This window comes from Dermacentor silvarum, chromosome 9 (assembly GCF_013339745.2).
Source record: "Dermacentor silvarum isolate Dsil-2018 chromosome 9, BIME_Dsil_1.4, whole genome shotgun sequence".
NCBI lineage: Eukaryota > Metazoa > Arthropoda > Arachnida > Ixodida > Ixodidae > Dermacentor > Dermacentor silvarum.
In genome coordinates this window covers 36,475,954-36,498,255 of record NC_051162.1, presented here as the reverse complement: position 1 = coordinate 36,498,255, position 22,302 = coordinate 36,475,954, and the positions used below count along the sequence as shown (strand labels likewise).

The window sequence follows — 22,302 nt, the reverse complement described above, 5'->3', positions numbered from 1 at the left end:
AATTCAAGGACATATTTCAAAATCATGCTAAACTATTGCCTAGCAGTCATTTAAATAATATATTAAAAGACCAGCTAAATCAGCGAGACACTGACAACATAATAGTTACCGATGCTTCTGTGTGCAATAAGAAGGCAGGAGTGCGGATTTTCTCTGAATCTCTTCAATGGTCTTACTCTATTCGCCTTCCCGACTTCACATCCATTTTTCAGGCAGAACTAATAGCGATTATATTAGCCCTACGAAAAATTCCCCCTAACGATTCATTAGCTGTTATTGTGACTGACTCACTGTCTGTATGCACAGCACTTACAGCCTCGTCAAATTCAAGAATTCTGCAAACATTTTGTTCAATGGTTCCTTCGTACTTGCGGCAAGTATACTTGCTTTGGGTACCGGGACATCGCGGTTTGCACTTGAATGAAATGGCTGATTCACTCGCACGAGCATCACTTAATGGCCCTGTCATATCTGTTTTGTCGACATCAGCTTATGTCACCGCGGCTAGGTACAGAAATTTCTCTATATCGCAAAATTCCGCAAAATCTATTTTAACATCGTCTTCTGATTTCCACCATCTTTGCTTCTCATGGAATAACAATTGGTGTACATCAAGGCAATGGGAAGTTTCAATTCCAAAATTGAGATGCCGTATACCGCCTTTAAATTTTTACTTACACAGGTCTGGTCTCGCTGTGTCCCCTTTATGTTATTTCTGCAATAAATCCGAATACATTGAGCATTTTTTCCCTTTCGTGCGGCCCATTTTTAAGAGAAAGAAAAATCTTAGAAATTGCATTTCGAAAACTTGGCCTATTATTAACCTCATCAACCATTCTCTCTTTTGGGGCGACTTCACTAGGACACAGTCACAGGGATGCTTTTCTTGCAGTTTACAATTTCGTTAGAGATACAAAAAGATTACCTTGCTGAATTTCTAGAATTCTGAATTATTCCTACTATTTTACTTCTTTATGACAAAATTGCTTTATCTCAAAATTAAGATTAAATCTCAAATTACGTTTTTGTTAAATTTTCTATAAACATAGTTGAAACCGCCTGCTTCTGGCCAATCCCCCGTAGTGGGTATGCGTCAAAGTTTGGGAAACAAGACAAGACAGGAGCAGACGCAGCTAATGTGAGTGGCGCCCAAGAAGGTAGCCAGGGACAAAAGCCAGCGTCTCTGTCTGCTGCAACCGAGGAGGCTCCGGCAATATCAGCGAGTACGGCGACAGACGCGAAGGACGGAGGCGTCGCGTCTAGCGAGAAACAGCGTGACCATGTGCTGACGCGAGCTAGTGTTTCCGCTGCTTCAATGGGAACATCGATGGCAGAAGCTGACGAGGTGGGCGACGTGTCGGCAAGTGTGGAATACGACCACGCCGCGTCGATGGATCTGGACAGCACGCCATCTAAGCGTCGCCATGACGGCGCAACCAGCGTTCTTCAGGAGCAGCGACTCCGCCAGCCGGAGCGGGAGTGGCGCGTCGCTGGCAAAAAGCCGCGTGTCTGCAGAGAGCAACGCTCGTCGGCGCTTCCCCGCGACAACACTGAGAAGTCGTAAATACTGTTTCATCAGCACCACGCGGGATGTTAGTCTGTATGGTAAAGTGAGCACTATACTGTTTGCCTGGCTGCAATAACAAAAATTAAAAATGGCTACCTCTGAAAAGCACATGCTTGTAGCGACGTTAAACATCGGAGGGCTGGCCTCAAGAAGGAGGCAAAATCAGCTTTACAGGTTAGTAACTGAAAAAGATTTGGACATTGTAGCAGTTCAAGAAACTAAAATCGAAAGTCAAGAACAGACGGATAGTATAGTGCGCCTCTTTACTAGTCGGTACGATGTATGTGTGTGTCATGCAGTGGGAAAGTCGGCGGGGTGTGTGCTGATGATACGTATGATATTGGGTGCAGTTGTAGAGAAATTGGTAATTTGTTATTGGTAAACATGTAACTTAGGCCATTTCATTGTTTGTGACATTACTTTATTTGAATGCAATTGGCGCATAATATGCGTTTATGCATATAGAAACGCAGAACAGAGAAAACAAATCTTTGAAACTATCAGTAACTACTGTGTTACAGATCGGTTTGTCATTGTCATTAGTGACATCAATTGCGTATGCATGGCAAACGACAAAACCAGCTCGACCCCTTATACGCATATCAGTGTTGTTTCCTTAAATAATATCCTGAGCCAGCATTGTTTGGAAGACGTGGGTGAATGTTGTGGGTTTGGGGATGATATTCGCTTTACCCATTTTCAAGGTGAAAGCCACGCGCGGTTGGACCGCGCCTATTTTTCTGCAGAGTACCGCAGATCGGAGAATATCTTGTTCAGCCAGTATCATTTAGCAATCACTGCCTCGTAACATTTCGGGCTGGAAAAATAAAAGATACAACGTGTAGATTTGTTTGGGAAAATTGGAAACTTAATAATAAGCTTTTAAAAGACGACGTTTTTATAAGCTATGTCACAAACGCAATCACGAAATTTGACAAAAGGTATGATAAAAAAGTTGGGGAACACTGGGAGCTCTTTAAGCAAGAAGTGAAAATGAAGGCCATTGAAAGGTCAGGTGCCACAAAGCACAAGCAAGAAAGTGTAGAAAAAGTTCTCCGAGCCAACCTAAGCACGTTCATTTCAGAAGAGTGCAGACAGCCCGGAACGTTTAAAGAAGACATAAGTGTCATAAAGCAGAAATTGGAACTCGTAGATATCGAGAAGTACGAAGGCGCAGTAGTCACAGCTCGGTCCGAGCGCTTAAAGAGTGGGGAGTTTCCTACCAAGCGCGCACTAGGTTTGGAAAAAAGTCGCGAGCACCTAAACGAAATAGCAAACGTAGAGTGGAAAAAGGCTGTTATTACAGATAAGGAAGGTATCCAAAGAACGTTTTATAAGTACTACAGTGCATTATATTCGTGCATTTAAGTCGACGTAGACGCATTTAAAAATAATTTTCTCACTCTAATGCCGCGAGTAAGCGAGAAAGAAAAGTTGGAAATGCCGATCTTACTGGAAGAGGTTAAGAAAGCTATTAATTATCTCAATCCTGGGAAATCCCAGGGCCCAGATGGGCTTACAGCATCTTTGTATAAGGTTCTAAGGGAAAAAGTAGCTGTAGTCTTAGTGTCGCTCTTTAACGAGGCTTTCGATATGTCAGTACTTCCACCATCATTTCTAACGTCAAACACTGTTCTTATACCTAAGGGGAAAAACAAGAATAAGCTCATGCAAGTTACTTCGTAAAGACCGATATCACTTACAAATATAAACTACAAAATATTCATGAAAATTCTTGCCAAGAGGCTGGAAACTGTAATACAAGAATTAGTCGGTGAAAATCAAACTTGTGGCATAAAAGGTCGATCAATAGTTACAAATATACATAAAGCCCGTTCTGTTCTGGAGTGTTGTGATGCTAATTCTGACAGCATCGCAATGCAACAGCTAGATCTTGAAAAAAGTTTGATAGAGTACCTTACGATATACTGTTGGCTTTATTACAACACGTGAACGTTGGATCCGTTTTAAGAGAGGATGTCGCAATGGTGTATAGAGGTTGCACGACGCGTTTGATAGTAAATAAGGCGGTTGGAGCGCGCATCAAAGTGGAACGCTCGGTACGTCAGGGATGCCCTCTGTCACCATTGCGTTTTTCCATGTACATTGAATCTTTTTGTTTGAGCATAATCAATAGCTCCACTATACGAGAATTCCTTCTCCATGCAGCGGAAGTACGTGTGCTTGCATATGCAGACGACCTAGCACTATTTTGTGCTGATCATGAAAGCATCATTAATGCCTTTAAATTTGGTAAAGATTTCCGTGGGGTTAGTGGCAGCGCAATGAACTGGGGAAAGTGCTTGGGATTTTGGCATGGAACTGGCCAACGACCCCAAACATTTTCTGCAACGTCAGGTGTGATACGACTCCAGCACCTTATATTGGAGTGCCGTTGGAAAATTACAAGGACAGTGAGCCCTTTGTAGCGGCGGAAAGTTGTCGAAGTGCGAGAAAAGGCTGATAACCTTCAGTGATTTTACTGGTCAATTTTTGCGAGAGCAACGATGTGTAATTTGATTTTAATAGGCAAACTTTGGTATATAATGCAAGTAATTCATTGTTCACGCGTGAATGTGCAAAAGTTGCATAGATTTCTTGCCGTTTTCATTTGGGGATCTACGTGGGAGCGCACACGACCAACCAACCTGTTTCGACGTGTGCGCAACGGAGGATTGAGTCCGTCGCACCTCTACATAAGGCAGCTAGTTAACCGATTCATGTTTTTTCGCGATGTATCAGACCACTTTTTACGAACTGTTTGTCAAGTTAGACCAGGAAGAGCATTACCAAACTTTGTAGTCACGTCGAAAAGTATGCCGGGATGGCTGCGTGGATACCTAAAAGAGGTTCACCTGTCATGTATTCCTAGTAAAACTATACAAGGATCTGTGTGCATTGTCTTACCAGTTTCTCTGTATAGATCACAATAGTGTGCCGGACCATGGGCAAACGTTCTTAAGGTGGGGGTCCCACTCCGGCGGCACGAGCCCCCCGTTTGCAGTACTTTTGGAGCAACCGTGGTGGCTCTTCTACTTGTGGTATAAAGTTGTTCTATATACCATTAAGAACCTTAGTTCTTGTAGATTCCAACTATAATATAAACCAAGCATGAGATGCATGGTTTTCGCGAACTGTGTGTCAGTTGTGACCATAGAAACTACCGAATTTACTGCATTGGGCTTGCCGTGCAGTTTTAGGACATATGTATCCATTTCCTAGACGCAGAAAAAATAGTGTTAAATTTTTACTTTTTGGATAATTTGCTTTTTAAGATTGCCAAATATCGCCAACTTCTCTTGTAAACAGCCCTGCAAGTACACGCTCAAGGAAGCTAAATTTTGTATAAAGTAGAATTCAACAAATTTCTATTTAGGGCGGAAAATTTCAGTCATGTACCTTTAACAGTTTTAAACCGCAGCCTCGTAGCTTTAGTACCTTCCCGCAAAAACGGTCACAAGTAGAACCAGAATTCTAAATATTGCTTAATTTCGGTCGCATTATTAGGAAAACTAATACAGGTACACGAATAAAATTTTGCGTCCTAAATGGAAATTCGTTGACCTCTAACTTTTCCAAAATTTAGTTTCCTTGAATATGTATATCCCGGGCTGTTTACAACAGAAGTTTGCGATATTTGGCAATTTTCAAAAGCAAATTATCCAAAAAGTAAAATTCAACATTAATTTGCTGCAATCAGGAAATAGCTAAATATGTCCTAAAGCTACAGAGTAAGCCGAAATGCAGTAAATGCGGTATTTTCTTCTAAATATGGTCACAATTGAGACACAGTTCAAAGAAACCATGTATCTCATACTTGTTCTTGAACATTTATTTCTAAATCACATTAATGAATTTCTTTGCATTACATATAGTTGGAATCTACAAGAATGAAGCTTTTTTATGGTATATACAACTTCATATCATAAGTAGAAGAGCCGCCACGGTTGCTCCAAAAGTACTGAAAACGGGGGGCTCGTGCCGCCGGAGTGGGACCACCGCCTTAAAGGAGTGAAAAGCTTGAGTGTTCCAGGAGGAGTTAAAACATGTTTCTTCAAATTGCATACAAATACATTAGATGTAAAGACTTATTTGGAAGAAAAGAGATTTTTTATACCTTGGGGACTCACTGTTTCATTTGTCGGAAGCCAGAAACGATTGAGCATGTATTCCTAGACTGTAGGGAAGCATTTTTCTTCGGGGACATCTTACAACGCACTCTCAAGAAAGAAGTACCTGTGGACTCATTCGGTATACGATTTTCGCTAGTTGAACATGAGGATGGTATTCCATTTGACCTCATTATGCTCTTGGGCCTCCACAGCATTTGGCGATCTAGGATGGCAGTGCGGAACGCTGACATAGACGCGACACCGATACGGCTATATTTCAAGGAAAGCATTAATAGAATTATTACTGTGTACCAGTTTCAAACCCCAGAGCCTAAATGGCTCCCAAGAGTTGAAGCATTGTTAAACTTTCCCGAATATTAACGGGATAGCGCAAAGCCAGTTCCGGAAGTCTGTTCCCTCGAATGTATGTTTTTGTGTAATTGTGCTGTTCAATGTGGCAAAAAAAAAAAAGCTTGCGTGGCTCAGTGGTAGAGTATCCGCCTCCCACGCAGCGGGCCAGTGTTCGATCCCGGCGAAGAGCGGGTACTTTTTTTTCGCATGCGATAGCGGCTACGGCGCGGCGGCGGCGGCATCATCGCGTCCCGAAACGGCTATTGGAATGAGCGTATAACAGCTTACGCTGTCAAAGAATAGAAGGAAATGAAATTTACAACTGATCACACTAGAACTGTATCGGGCAGACGACTGACACCTGGACGGCGTTCACCATCGGAGGTGGTAGTAGGGAAGTACAGGACAGAGACAGAATAACAAAGAGGACAGAGCAAAGAAGAACGCTATTTACATATGTACAAAGAAAGACTTTGTCAGGGCTTCCCACAGTTCGACTGTGGAGTGACTTCTTCGAGATCGTATGTGATTGGCTCTAAACACCTGCGGCGTAAGGCCACGTGGTGTAGCCGTGTGGCGAGGCCCTACATCTCGACGAAGTCAGAAAGTCTTGAAACAGGTGACTCGTTACGAGTTTCTCGAGCGATAATTTTACATCAGTGCTAGTCAGCGACACGTGTGCCCAAATGTCGATCAAAGCTGGCACGGAAATGCGGTTGCCCTGCACGTCAAGTAGGTCCAGCTTCTCTGCAGTGTCAGTACAGGATTTACAGTAGCAATATGAGTAGTAAGCAATGCAGGGTCAGCTGTATGCACTGCTGTGCCTATAGTTTTCCAACGGGCAGCTTTCGTACAATATTGGAGAGGATGGATGGCGGGGCAATTGTGACATAGTCGGCGTTATGGAAAAATTGTGGCAAATTGGTAATCTACTCCGAGTACTGCAATGCAGACACAATCAACGGCGAATAGCAACTCATATGACCCGAGTGTGTTGTATTAAGACAGTTTAAACTGCGCATCAGATTGTTTTGCAAGATTACTGGGATCCTTGCGGCACTGCTATGTGAATTAACCACACACAAATTATGTTGATCCTGCAATCGGGAAATCAGTGGGCGCTGTCGCGTAGTCCAAATATGTAGCCTGCTGTCGAAATTGCTAGCGCACTATTTACTTGTCAGTCATATCACCTACAAAGAAGTTGCACCAAGGACACGCACAGCCCCTCAGCCTATATGTTGTACGTCTGCAGACAGCTCCGCCCAGGCGTTAGAGCCGTGCTTTATATGCTTCCATGTGGGAACACACTGTTGCGTAGCTGGAATAATACCTTATAGGCCCTGTACCACCTGGCACAGATGCACAGACGCACACACGCACAGCGAAACGCAAGCGGTCGTGAGTGGTTCGCTATACCGGGTATTTTTGTTTTTCTAACCGTGCAGTTTCCTAAACTCGCCTGGGACAGATAGCACAATTGTTGTCGTGGAACTGAATTTCTGAAAAAGGCGGACATTACCGGGACAAGGAATGGAAACGCATAGTCAACTAATTTACAAACATACACTAATTAACGTGTTAAATAATTTCTTTCCGGCAAGTTTTCACTAATTGGGGGCCGGGGAGTTCGAAAGGCGTATCTTCTTCGACCAAATTTTCAGGATGGCACCACACCCTAGATAACCATTCCCAAAGTTGTGACGAAATGCATGAGTGTTCTAGTTAAACGTGTGCTTCAATGCATCAAATGGAGGTTCCTTAAAAATGTAAGGGGAAAATTTTACGGCAATTTCATTGAATTTGACTGAACATTTTACCACATTTTACTGAATTAATTATTACCGCAAGTTTCAAGACGGACACCTCAAAATACATGCGGTCTTATGAATTCCTTCCAAGTGGATATGCCTGGCAAACTAACCATGAACAATTAGCAAACTGCAATATGTCCCGTGAACGAATAAATTTAAAACATAATTATCATACTTTTGTCACTTATTTAAGTGGCTATGACTTTTGGTTTTTCGTGTGATTAAGGCCTGCCACTTCGAGAATTCAGCTCAAGGACAATAGTAATTATATCTTCCATAGGCAATATTAAAAAGTATGTATTAAAAAAGACACCCCCTATATCTATTGTCTCACTTGCAGATAATATGGCACAAATACTTTGCATATGTGAAAGCAGCGCAAGCGTTGGAAGAGTAAAGGTCAACGATGACGAGCGGCGCTTCAAAAAAAAAAAAAAAAAAAACAGGATACGAGAATGTGGATATGTAAGGGAACGCTACCGCCCATGTAACAGCGATTTTGCCAGCACTGATGGGAGATACTTTGAGCAAAAATTGTTTGGCTAAAAGCTTCTTTATATATCCTTTCCAAAAATACCGTGGTTTTGATTGCCGTTCAAATACTTTTAGACACTACTGACAAGTGCTGCTGTTTGGAATGTGCCAAGCCGATAAAATTTGTAACAGCTTTTAAGTCGATATATGCTAGAGATGCCGATGGAGATTTATCACAAATTGCTAAACAGACACGACATAATTACTGTACTGCATCAAGCCTCCATTGGTAAAATTTATCTCTAACGTAACCATTTGAAATTTAATTGGTGATCCTTTACTAAGCTCTCTGACGAATATAGCTATTTATTCTAAAGGAAATGTGGGCCTCTTTATCATATCCAAGTGAGGAATTTTAACTGCTCTATCTACTACAGGTTATTTCTCTCACTATCAAGTGAAAAAAGAGTTCCGTGTATACTATGATAAAATACTTTGTGATCAATCAGATGCAAAATACACTCTTTCTTTCAATAGGTATAATATCAGCGCTTCATACAGCCCACTCGTGAAGCCTAAGTTTGGACCGGTAAAGATATTCACATCTGTCGACACGGGTAAGTCATCACAAACGCACACATCCCACGCATTGTGGCAATCGATGCTATGCGAAGCAACTTGAAGTTAGCTGGCTGTCCAGGATTGTTTGGGGTTCTCCAAAGCATCACCACATATGCCAACGTTTTTGTAACAATCAAGTAGATGTGCGTATGACAATGACAGCAATACGATTACGACAGTGACGACGATCTAATGACAGCAACATCATGAATGCTACTGCGTTCTTTAGACGCGAATTCATATGACATGCCGATTCTTGAGTTCTGCTTTACTGATTTAACGGGCGTAAGCGAAACATACATGGATTGTGACGTGATCTGCGGCTAAGTGCTTTGCAATCTTCCCTACCTATGTGATATGTCATGGCGTCTATGATTAAACGATGATGGCATTTTTACTCCGGCAAAGAAATAATAAAACCTTATCAACCTGTGTGGATCACGAAAACGGTACAGCGTCGCATAGCTTCTAAGTATCATTGGCTGCTTTGATAAAAGTACGGGGCAATGTCGGACCATCCCGAAGACGAAGCGGCCTAACAGATCTTCTCAAAGTGTGAGCGGTCATGTGCCAAGAACAAAAACTGGCACCTAACGTGCGCACTGAAAGTCATAGAGAGCCAGTCGGCTTTGGCACGAGAAGAGTATACGTGCTCTCGCGGCCTAGTGTTTACTTATTTACTGCGCTAATTGCTAAGGTGAAGTTCAACAATACAATGATCATGACGGATGTATCTAACCTCTGAGTATCACCTCTAGAATAAAGCGTTAATAAATATCACCTAATGCTACACATTTTACCAAACTAAATGTAGGCTACTTTACGCAGGGAGAGTGTAAGAGTCATAAAATATGTCCATGTACAAAAATGTGTGAGCGACGGTAGAATCGAACCTCTGTCGTCGAGCACAGTAGATCGGTGCTCTTCTAACCATTCGGTGACGATCGCTTTTTTTTTCATTGCCTTGTTAAGCACAAAACGATAAACGGACGAAATTGGTGAAAACAAGGTTGACAGCCGCTCTGAGGCGGACGCGAGTTATTTAGAATTTTCTCATATGTCATCAAATCAAATACAGTGATCCAGTCAGGAGGCCTAGACGACGCCCGGTATATTTCACTCACATATCGACACTCGATAAGGCTCCCGCACCCAGGACGAAACGTTGGCCTCGGCATGTCTTACATAAATACGCCTCTTCGATATACTGTGGAGCCCTAGGAGCATGGTAAGGTCATATTCTATGCCTCCGGTGTTTTCAACTGGTAGAAATCTGATTTCGTATGGGTATAAAGGCACTCCTTACGAATGGTACGCCCGAGGATATCACAGAAAAGTATGGGACCCCAACACATTATGAAAACATGTTTATCATTTCCTGTTTCTTACAAAGCAAGCATCAATTGAAGTAAGGTACGAATAAGCCTTTATGTTCCGGCCAGGTTTTCCTAGGAATAGTAATATTATGCAGTATGAAAAAAATATTTTGTCGACTATTCAACTAGCCACCTTTTAACTATCTACAGCACATATTGTCCCTGACTTCCACTCAATATTGTGCAATACATGGCTGTTGAAAACATTGTATCAATGAGGTCCTTGTACAACCAATTTTTGTTACTGTGCTAAAGTGTTGCATTGAGACGGGGGTATTGAATATTCGACAGGCGTGAACTACTTCACGTAGGTATCCTTTGAAAGGACTGCTCAGTGCACTGCATGGCGACACCACAAATGCCGAAAGAAGATCGTGAGAGCGTATATGCATGACAGTCTAAACGTAGATTGGGCCTCGATCGCGTGCATACTTCACTCGTTGAGAAGTAGTTCTTTATGATGAAGAAAAAGGTTGGCGCTATCTTCTGCAGCACTCCAGCCGACAATTTAATCATCTCGGCGCGTGTACCCCGTGACACTTCACTGTCTTCTTTTCTTGTAATAGCTCCCGCTCAAAGAGTTTCCTCAATACTTTCTTCGTAGCACACTACCTCTTAATTGTGCGACGTTGTATTGAATTCATGATCATCCGAGTTAAGCATGTCTTAAGATTCCTTCGCCGGAGAACGCCTGTCACCGCCGTGTTACATACACCACATGGTAAATCCATAGTAGTACATGAGTACGATTGCATAAGACGTTGTCGCTGTTGACTTTACCATCTGTGTGTCTCTCGTTTGCACTCGTGCACTACTTATGTAAAAACCAGCGTTTGCCATGTAAGCTCGCGTCAAACCACCTTCGTAGAAATTATGCTGTTGCCGCCATACACTTGTCTTCAAGATGGTCGTCATCTGGCTGCTGCCATCACAGGGACATATGCTCACGACCTACACACACAAACACACACACACAACTATTTACTTTAGAAAAATACATTCGTACACGTGGTAATACTTTCAGGTACCCCAGACAGTGCTAGATAGCGCCGTACCTCTTCGCATGTGTGCCGCCTGCCACTGCGTTGCCTAGCAACCACCTCGCGGAGCGTCGCGCGCTATGCTCGGGAGAGAGAAAAAGAAAATGAGAGCCAGAGAGAGAAACAAATTGAAGCAGCACCAACGAGGCAACGCGCACAGGTGCTGCCGACGCCATCCGTGCTTCTCCATTTCCCCGCATTAGTACCGAACGCTCGCGGTGTCCGTGACTGCAGCAGGCGCCTCTGGCGGCGGCTCGGCCGAGCTCCCACCAGCTGCGTGCTACTGCGCATGCACCGTGACGTCATCCCGGCGTGTCGTCTGCTGCGCGCCGCACGTACACTGTGTATAACTTTCGCCTCACTTGCACGTGTGCGCGGGCTGCAAGTGCTACGCGAGGCGTTCCCCGATGCCACCGACCACGAGGAAATGCTTATACACTTCGTATAACTTAGCATCACTTGGGATTACTTCGTATAACTTAACATCACTTCGTATAGCCAGGACGAGCTAGGAAACGATAAGCTCCGCTGTGTTTAGCCTTGCGCCACTAGTGCAAGCTTCCCCAATTTTTTTACAGGTATTGCGATAGCAATTATATGGACGCTCCAAGCGGATTTCTGCCGTCGTCGTCGTCGTTGCCGTTTAAAGCCCAACGGCAATGAAATCGACGCTGCGCGCCGTATGCAGTATGTGCGAGTGAAAGCGCACGAGAGACGCGTGCTTTCACGGGGAGCAGACGCAAGGCGGAGAGCAAACGCGACTTCTTCCGTCGCAAGAAAGGCCGTGGGAGGACGGGAGGGAGGGGAGGCGTCGTTTAGCTGTGGCACCAAATGCGTATTAAAAAATCACAGCATATTCACGTAGTGAATGATGATGAGTGCGCGAAGCACCGGCGGATCATTCGGCTGAACCACAGCTACGGACGAGAGATAAAGAGAGCGCGCGTCGGGAACGAGAGAGAAAGAGAGCGCGTGTCGGGAACGAACGCCCTTGTGCAATGCAGCGCCCCTAGCTACGGACGAGAAAGAGAGGGCGCGTCGGGAACGAACGCCCTTGTGCACCGCAGCGCCCCTAGCTACGGACGAGAAAGAAAGAGAGCGCGCGTCGGGAACGAGAGAAAGAGAACGCGAGTCGGGAACGAACGCCCTTGTGCACCGCAGCGCACCTAGCTACGGACGAGAGAAAAACGCCAGAAGCCTTCTCCGGAAGCCGGAAGCTGGCTTCGGGAAGCGGAAACGGAAGCGGAAGTCGGCTTCCGGTTATACTGTACATATACATATATATGTATATATGCGTATACCATACATGCATAGTGGTCTCCATGCCAACCAGAGCTACGGACTTCTAGTGAACACTTCATAAAACTACATGCGGCGTCTCTTTCACGTACGGACACACAACGCCATCTATTGAGAAATTCATAAACTAGAGGTGGCTACATACTACTACTACTACTACTACTACTACTACTACTACAGAAGAGGGAACGACACACACCCTAAGGAGCTTCGCCCCTAAAACTATGGTCCCTTGAATACTGGCTAGTCTACCGTCCGCATGGCGCGCCGTATGGGGAGAGGTTGACGCTAGCTAAATGACCCCGCAGGGGGCGCTGCGCGCATTCGGAATGTCACCCGCGCATTGCTCTCGTCTGCTTGTTGACTGTGTTGTGGTGCTGCGGGTCGTCCGTTGTGTTACTGCGACCACAACTGCGACGGCGTGTTTGCTGGACTACCTGGACCTCATCACGAGTGCTTTCTTTCCAATACGATGTGAGGAACATGCTTTATATTGTGTTGTGTGCTTAGTCTTTTCGAGCTAACGAAATGTCCGCGCGAAAGCGTGAGAAGCGCGATAGCACGTGTTTCGTACCGGGCTGTAACAGCGGATACCGCTCGTGCAAGACAAAGTTCTCCCTTTTTCGTGCGCCGAAAGAGCCAGAGAGACTGCAGCAATGGGCGCGAAACATAAAGCGTGGTGACAAGACGCTGGACGACGCGTGTGTTGTGTGCGAGAGGCATTTTGAACCTTCGTTCATCGAGCGCACCTTCAAAATAGTTATTCAGGGCAAGGTGGAAGAGATTCCGAGGGACGTACCACTCCTTGTCAAGGAGGCTGTGCCGACTATTTTTCCAGACGCACCTAAGTACTTGTCCAAGCCTTTGCCTCAGAAGAGAAAAGAGCGCAACTTATGCGAGCAGGCTTCTCGGCCTCGACCACCACCAGCAAAAAGGCAGCGTCGTGATGCTGATGCGGTTGCGTGTGAACATGTGGAGCTAGGAGAACGACAAGCCGGTAGCTCTGTGTTTTTAGAATGCGCTGAGCTTCAAGTTGCACCCCCTTGGACTAAAGTTCACTTTCGTGATGCAAGAGACAGCATTACGTTTGCTGAGTGCCACAAAAGCGATGATGGATCGTTGGACATTATTCATGTGGGTCGACGTGTGGTGCTGGACTTCAGTGGCGCTGAAGATGGTCCAGTAAGAGCATTTGTTTATATCCGCGGAAAAAAGTTCCAAGAAGAAAAGCTGCAGTCTGTAATAGAAGTTCAAGAACTGCTGAAAAATGTCGCAAATTACAATTTGTGCCCGGGGAGTGGACTGAAGCCGCAGAGCAAATCATTTGCTACTTTTAATGGACATTATTATGCTGGAAACTGTGCTGTTGTTTCCGAATCAATGTGCATAGCTTGTAAATATCTGCGAAAATTGACTCAAAACACGATTTCCCGCAGGAAAAAGAAAGCAAGCTCGAGTACCTCTAGAAAAATGCTTGCTTCTAAGACTCGTGCTGTGTGGCTGATGAAGAAAAAGACGGCAAAGCTGCAAAAAGAAGTGGAACAGATGAAAGCAGACATACAACAACTGTCAACAACAGAGTTCGAGAAAAGAATCAGAGGCCTTCCCTGTAAACAACAGCTTGCTGTTCGAACTTGCTTTGAAGCTGCAAAGCGAAGGTCCACAAAGGGAATGCAGTATGCTGATGAATGGCTTATAGAATGCATCCTAATGCGAATGAGAAGTCCAAGGCTATATGAACACATACGCCGACACAATATACTCACTCTGCCCGGGCGGACATGCCTGCAAAGGCGCATAATGAACTTCAGGAGTGGATTTGGGTTCAACCCGAACATCTTCAGCGCCCTCGCTGAGAAGACAAAACATATGGATAGTTTTTCTTGTCATGGAGGCATTGTGTTCGACGAAATGAAGCTGTCTGAGCATCTGGATGTGAAATCAAATGGTAAGTTTCTTTCAGGCACTTATACATTAATGTCACAGCGGCGTGCTTCATTGGCTTAATTTAATGCATCCCTTTCAGGTGAGCTGGAGGGCTTTGTTGATCTGGCGCAATTCACGTCTGAATCTCAGAAGGAGCAGTTGTCTGATCACGGCATGGTGGTCTTGTTTCAGCCTTTTCAGGGTAAAATATTACGGTTCCTTCTTTTTTTTTGCATATCAAATATTGCTTTAGAGAAATGAAGTAATTTCTGGGGTCTTTACTTAGGGAAATGGACTCAAGTTCTCGGAGTCTTTGCATCGCAAAGCAACGTCAAAGCCGATACATTAGCGAAAATCATCGTGGAAGCCACCATCCTCTGTGAAAAAGCTGGCCTACTTGTTGACTACGTTACCTGCGATGGAGCCAGCTGGAACAGATCAATGTGGAAGCTCTTTGGCATAAGAGGTAACATCTGAACTAAATTACAAATTTGTTCTGGTAATATACATTTTCTTCTATCATGTGTGCCTTTACTCACAGGTGCAGCTACAAGCACGCGATGCAAGGCTCCGCATCCAGTTGACGCAACTCGTCATTTGCACTTTTTGTCAGACTTCCCCCATCTTATCAAGAATGTTAGAAATGCATTTGTGTCAAAAGGGTTCAACACTCCTGAAGGACGTGTGCATGTAGGCCCCATTGAGGAAGCCTGGAAAATGGACAGCAAGAGTGTTTCACTTAAAGTGATGCCAAAGATAACCAGCAGTCACATTCGTCCCAACTCTTTTGAAAAAATGAGGGTTGCCCCTGCCTTTCAGATATTTTGTGATCAGGTAATCAAGGGTCTCTTTCTCTATCGCTCTCATTTAGAAAGAACTTATAATTTTGTGGAGCCAACAGAGATTTTTGTAAAAAAAATTGACAAACTCATAAGAATAATGACTGCTCGAATACCAAAAGCAGGTTTGTCCATGCCATCACCAAACTACGTGTTCCTGAAGGAATTTCTGGAATACCTGACAAAATGGGAAGAGCATGCAAAGACCACAGTTGGTGGCTTCATGAGTGCAACTACTGCGGAGGGTCTCCGAGTGACCATTGAAAGCACATTGAACTTAGTCTCATACCTTAACAACATTGGTTTCAAGTACATACTTACAGCAAACTTGAGCCAGGACAGACTTGAGAATCTGTTTGGGATTGTCAGACAGTCTGCAGGAACCAATGACCATCCAACTGCAGCACAATTTCTAGTGATAGTTAGTTCACAGGCGTTTTATAACATTGCAAAGCCACCTAAATCAGGAAATTGTGCTCCAGAAGTTATCACTGCTCTAGCTTCACTTCCTGAGATACAAACGGAAAGCAAGGTTGCTGTACTGGATAATTTGATTGATGGAGGAATGTTTGGTGATGCTGAAAATGCACTGGAAGGTTGCGCTTTGCGCAATATCAGTTCGTCGGACCACGTGTCTTCTGTGATGGCAAAAAGCCATGAAATGATTATTTATTATGTGGCAGGGTACACAGTAAGAAAGATCCTGAGGAAGACTTCCTGTAATGAGTGTACATTGCTGCTCTCTGTGGAAAAGTGCGATGCTGTGAAAAATGATGATGCTTCTGAATTCACATCAAATTTCGACAATGGGGGTCTGATGTACCCTTCGGGCCCTCTTAAGGATATTATAACTGTCCTTGAGAACAGCTTCACGACATTTTTCAGCGCAAGTAAGCTACACGAGCAAAGCATTCTTGATTTTGCCGATTTCCTTACGCGGGTAGAGTTGCCTGCACTAACCTGCACAGAGCATGCACAGCAAAGTACTTGTCAAATAGTAAAATTTTACATTCTTCTACGGCTGCGCTTTTTTGTGAAGTCTTTGAACAATGAGAGAACAGCAAAAAAAGAGCAGCTGAAGCACTTGAAAATGAGAAGATTTAAATAATTTTCTTACCTGTGCAATTCTTCATATTGATTTGCTTGCATAACCACTTTCGTTTCCGCGTTTTAGTTTTCTTTTTTTGATGCTCATGCCAATAAAATTTTTGAAAAAAAAAGTAAACTGTTTTTTTCAGTGTCAGTTGGTGCCGTGCCACCTGAGAAACAACCTACACACAGTACCATGCATTCCTTTGATATATGTGCCTCGGCAAAGCAAGCCTTTGCGAACGAACACGTGTGATTACGTGTTAATCGAACCGGTTAGTATTTGCCATGGGCACAATTACGCTGCAGCAAAAAAAAATTGCAAGAAATGGTCAAGCCGAACTACGCTGAACGCGCGCCCGCGCTTCGACGACACGCAGCTGGTCAGCGGAGCGCCGCTCCCCAGCATGAGGACTGTTCGAAGCGCCACCTCCGGCGTCATTCGGTAAGCGTGCTCCTCCTCCTCGGCGGACGGCAGACTAGCCAGTTTTCAAGGGACCATACTAAAACGTTGCGAGGCGAGAAGGTGGTGAAGATTTCTGACGCTGCTCGACGAGTGTCCCGTTCTGATCTCGTCGAAAACCTCCGGAGCCACCGCCAGAGGCACCGGCAACAGTCATCAACGCCGCGCGCGTTCGGTGCGAACGCGGGCGAAACGCCGACGGCGTCGACAACAGTTCTGCGCGTTGCTGGTGCTGCCGCATGTCCAAGTTTATACAGCTGATAAAACTACCTTGAGTCGACCCCATGGCTGCTTCGCATACTACTCAGGGTTCCCCTACGGGAAGATGGTGTAATTTTCTCTCTCGTTCCCGACGCGCGCTCTCTTTATCTCTCGTCCGTAGCTGTGGTTTACCCGAATGATCCCCCGGTGCTTCGACCACTCATCATCATTCACTTCGTGGATATGCTGTGTTTTTTCCACTGCGAGAAAGAGGACCGCCGAAGCGAGCGCCTATTAGCACCGTTATTCCCAAGTCGTTGTATGTTGCGAAAGTTCCTGAGCACCTGCAACCCCGGATCTCCTAGTCTCATGTGTTTCCTGGCGTTCAGAATTTCTTCGCGATGATCTGCATTGTATCAAGATGAATTCAACCGGCCACGTTCACGTGACTCTTAATCTTCATTTCTTCGCCTATGTAAACTCTCGGCTTCCCTGCAGCCGCCGCCAGAGGCATCGGCTGCAGTCATGGACACCGGGTGCGTTCGGCGCGAACGCGGCGGAACGCGATCGACGTCGGCAGCAGCTATGCGCGTCCCACTGCCACCTGTCTCACTCCTCCTCACAACCTCGCATCCGCTATGCTGCGCGATGCTATTTTTATACTCTGTTTTCCCTCTCTCTCAGCTCTCTCTCCCCCACCTCTGCAAAACTGCGGAAGACGGAATGATCCGTATAGCGAGGTTCTAACATCTCGGCAGTAAAAAGAATGAAACCGAAAACACGTTTGTGATCTTCCTTGCGGAAGAATTCGGTTGTCACAGTGAATGTGGTGATAGCCGATGTAATCTCTGAAGTCCGCTTTATTTTCTTTTTGTTCCTACCAACATTCGATGTCAAATAGGTCACCTCTTGAACTGTTTTTTTTTTCAGATACACATGCCGTTACCAACTACACGTTTCGTCACACGATCCGACAATGCGCCGTTGTCTTGAAAGATAAGCAAGAGCCAGGCAAAGGTAAGGTGACCGTATTAAGCGAAGATTTACAGAACGTAGAGTGCATTTGAAGTAAACTGTTTATATTGGGAATAACATTCTTGCCTACTTCAGCCGTTGATAGCCTACATTTCTATCTATCTAGCTATCGATTATCATGCCTCCACCAAATTGAAGTGGGGAGGACAGAAGCTTCACAATATATTTACAAGATATATACAAGGGCAGAAGACAGGCATACAAGATGAAGCTCGCGCGCCCGAATATCGGTGATCGGCATCTTCGTCAGCCCTGTCATCATCGTTCCCTACTGCAGTGCCTCGTAACAATATATATATATATATATATATATATATATCTGTCGATTTATCTGTCAATCTGTTGATTTAGGCAGTCCGGCGGAGTACGTGGGCGCAGCATAACACTCGTTCTTCGCTTGTGTAGGAACTGCCAGACCCAAGGGACCTGACTACCGCTTCCCTGGCTTCGGATGCTTCCATCATCGGCGCCCTTATTGCCGTGATATACCACAGAAGATTCGGTGCGAGCGTGCATGGCTGCACAGTCCATGTTGCGAGTGCGTCATCGTGGGAGCTGCCAATACAGGCAGGCGACACCGGGCGACTACGCTTAAAAAGCCAACGCCGATTGTCAACGAGCGCAGTCCGGCGGAGTAGGTGAGCGCGGCATAACGCTCTTTCTTCGCTTGTGTAGGAACCGCCAGACCCAAGGGACCTGACTACCGCTTTCCTGGCTTCGGATGCTTCCATCATCGGCGCCCTTATCGACGTGATATTTAGGAGAAGATTCGGTGCGAGCGCCCATGAATACACATCCATGCTGCGAGTGCGTCATCGTGGGAGGAGCCAATCCAGGCCGGCGACACAGGCGACTACGCTTAAAAAGCCAACGCCGATTGTCAACGAGCGCAGTCCGGCGGAGTACGTGAGTGCGGCATAACGCTCTTTCTTCGCTTGTGTAGGAACCGCCAGACCCAAGGGACCTGACTACCGCTTCCTTGGCTTCGGATGCTTCCATCATCGGCACCCTTATCGACGTGAAATACCGGAGAAGATTCCGTGCGAGCGCCGATGGCTACACAGTCCATGCTGCGAGTGCGTCATCATGGGAGCAGCCAAACCAGGCCGGCGACACCGGGCTACTACGCTTAAAAAGCCAGCGCCGATTGTCTACGAGCGCAGTCCGGCGGAGTACCTGAGTGCGGCATAACGCTCTTTCTTCGCTTCTGTAGGAACCGCCAGACCCAAGGGACCTGACTACCGCTTCCCTAGCTTCGGATGCTTCCATCATCGGCACCCTTATCGACGTGAAATACCGGAGAAGATTCCGTGCGAGCGCCGATGGCTACACAGTCCATGCTGCGAGTGCGTCATCATGGGAGCAGCCAAACCAGGCCGGCGACACCGGGCGACTACGCTTAAAAAGCCAGCGCCGATTGTCAACGAGCGCAGTCCGGCGGACTACCTGAGTGCGGCATAACGCTCTTTCTTCGCTTGTGTAGGAACCGCCAGACCCAAGCGACCTGACTACCGCTTCCCTAGCTTCGGATGCTTCCATCATCGGCACCCTTATCGACGTGAAATACCGGAGAAGATTCCGTGCGAGCGCCGATGGCTACACAGTCCATGCTGCGAGTGCGTCATCATGGGAGCAGCCAAACCTGGCCGGCGACACCGGGCGACTACGCTTAAAAAGCCAGCGCCGATTGTCAACGAGCGCAGTCCGGCGGAGGACGTCAGCGCGGCATAACGCTCTTCGCATGTGTAGGAACCGCCAGACCCAAGGGACCTGACTACCGCTTCCTTGGCTTCGGATGCTTCCATCATCGGCGCCCTTATCGACGTGATATACAGGAGAAGATTCGGTGCGAGCGCCCATGGCTACACAGTCCATGCTGCGAGTGCGTCATCATGGGAGCAGCCAAACCAGGCCGGCGACACCGGGCGACTACGCTTAAAAAGCCAGCGCCGATTGTCAACGAGCGCAGTCCGGCGGAGGACGTGAGCGCGGCATAACGCTCTTCGCATGTGTAGGAACCGCCAGACCCAAGGGACCTGACTACCGCTTCCTTGGCTTCGGATGCTTCCATCATCGGCGCCCTTATCGACGTGATATACAGGAGAAGATTCGGTGCGAGCACCCATGGCTACACAGTCCATGCTGCGAGTGCGTCATCGTGGGAGCAGCCAATCCAGGCAGGCGACACCGGGCGACTACGCTTAAAAAGCCAACGCCGATTGTCAACGAGCGCAGTCCGGCGGAGTACATGAGCGCGGCATAATGCTCTTTCTTCGCTTGTATAGGAACCGCCAGACCCAAGGGACCTGACTACCGCTTTCCTGGCTTCGTATGCTTCCATCATCGGCACCTTTATCGACGTGAAATACTGGAGAATATTCGGTGCGAGTGCCCATGGCTACACAGTCCATGCTGCGAGTGCATCATCGTGGAAGCAGCCAATTTAGGCCGGCGACACCGTGCGACTACGCTTAAAAAGCTAACGCCGATTGCCAACGAGCGCAGTCCGGCGGAGTACGTGAGCGTGGCATAACGCTCTTTCTTCGCTTGTGTAGGTGAGAACAGCATTTCATAACTACTTCTGAGTTTTAATTTAAATTCTGCACCGCCGGACTGCACAAAGTTGTGTTCACAATGTCTAACAAAGATTTACTCGCGTGCCTGAAAGCTATTGCACCTGATAGCCAGTGCCTTCGTTGCAGCGATTGTGATAACAGTTATCATGCTGGCAAATGTTCTGGCGTCACAAAGACTAACCTAAAAAGCATGTCAGTAGAAACTACCCGTACTTGGTTATGTCCCACGCGTGCAAATCACAAAACGCGATTGACGAACGCTGGAGACGGGGCTGGCTCTCAGCGTAAGAACTTAATGGCAGACTGTGATCAGCCTTCTTTGGTTGACGTCATGTCGAAGCTAGACACTATGCTACGTCGTTTTGATGAGCTGGAAAGAAAACAGGCGGAGCAGCTAGCTAAACATGATACCACCAATGGAAAACTTGAGGCGCAAGCATTAACAATACAGTGCATAGAAGAATCGCTCGATTTTCTCTCTTCTAAATATGATGAAGTGCTTGAAACTCAGAATCAAGAAGTAAAAGAGCTAAAGAAAAAAACTACGGATATGGAAGCACAACTGCTAGCAAAGGACACTAGACTTTCTCAACTGGAAATGCTGGTGAATAGGATGGAATCCTATTCAAGACGTAAGAACTTGGAGATACATGGGGTCAAGTGCCATGAGAACGAAGACTTGAACACAGTTATAAATTCAATTGCAGGCAGACTCGCGCTCTCCATTCCCAGCAATGAGGAAGTCGGAGCATTGCACAGGATTAAAGGCAAAGCAGATGCTGAGGCTCCCATACTAGTCCGTTTCACCAAAAAAGAAACCAGAAAAGTGGCTTGTGAAACGAAACACGCTGAAACATGAGAATATTTACATCAATGAAAATCTGACGCCTGTAGCTAAAAAGCTTTGGTAGATGGCAAAGCGCATAGCAACTGAAAAACACTACAAATACGTTTGGGTGCGAAACGGTCGTATATTAAGAAAATTGAAGGTGCCCCTGTTATTCTTGCTGAGAATGAAGCGGACCTGTGCAAGATAACGTGGTGACTGAGAGTGTACATTCATTTTCTGAATGGTTGAAGATACGCCGGAAATTCGTGTCAGTTGAATCTTGTATAAGTTTTGATCTTATCCTTGTGAATGTGAGAAGTCTTCACAAAAATTTGAATATGTTGCAAATGTACTTGGAAAATGTCTTAACTTTTTTGGAGGTCATAATATTTAGTGTGATCAATGTTAGTGAGTCTGATTGTTCTCTTTATAGTATACAGAACTGTCAATCGTATGCCTTCTGTAGAGAAGGCAAACGTGGTGGAGGAGTATTAGTATTTGTGAAAAACTGCTGGTTTTGTGAACGTTTGAAAGTTGAATTTGATGAATCGGAAGTTAGAGTGCTTATCTTTCAAACAATGAAGATGAATTGTTAGTTTGTGCGATTTACAGACCTGCTAGCAAGAATATTGCAGTTTTTTAGAGGAGCTCGCTAGAAGGTATGCAGTAAATAAACGTGTAATTTTCGCA

General features: G+C 45.7%; 1 pseudogene; it reads left to right on the top strand.

The window, feature by feature from the left end:
* The first annotated feature begins 13,025 nt into the window (after nucleotides 1-13,025).
* LOC119463530 (uncharacterized) lies at nucleotides 13,026-15,068 on the top strand (annotated as a pseudogene).
* Nucleotides 15,069-22,302: the final 7,234 nt, after the last annotated feature.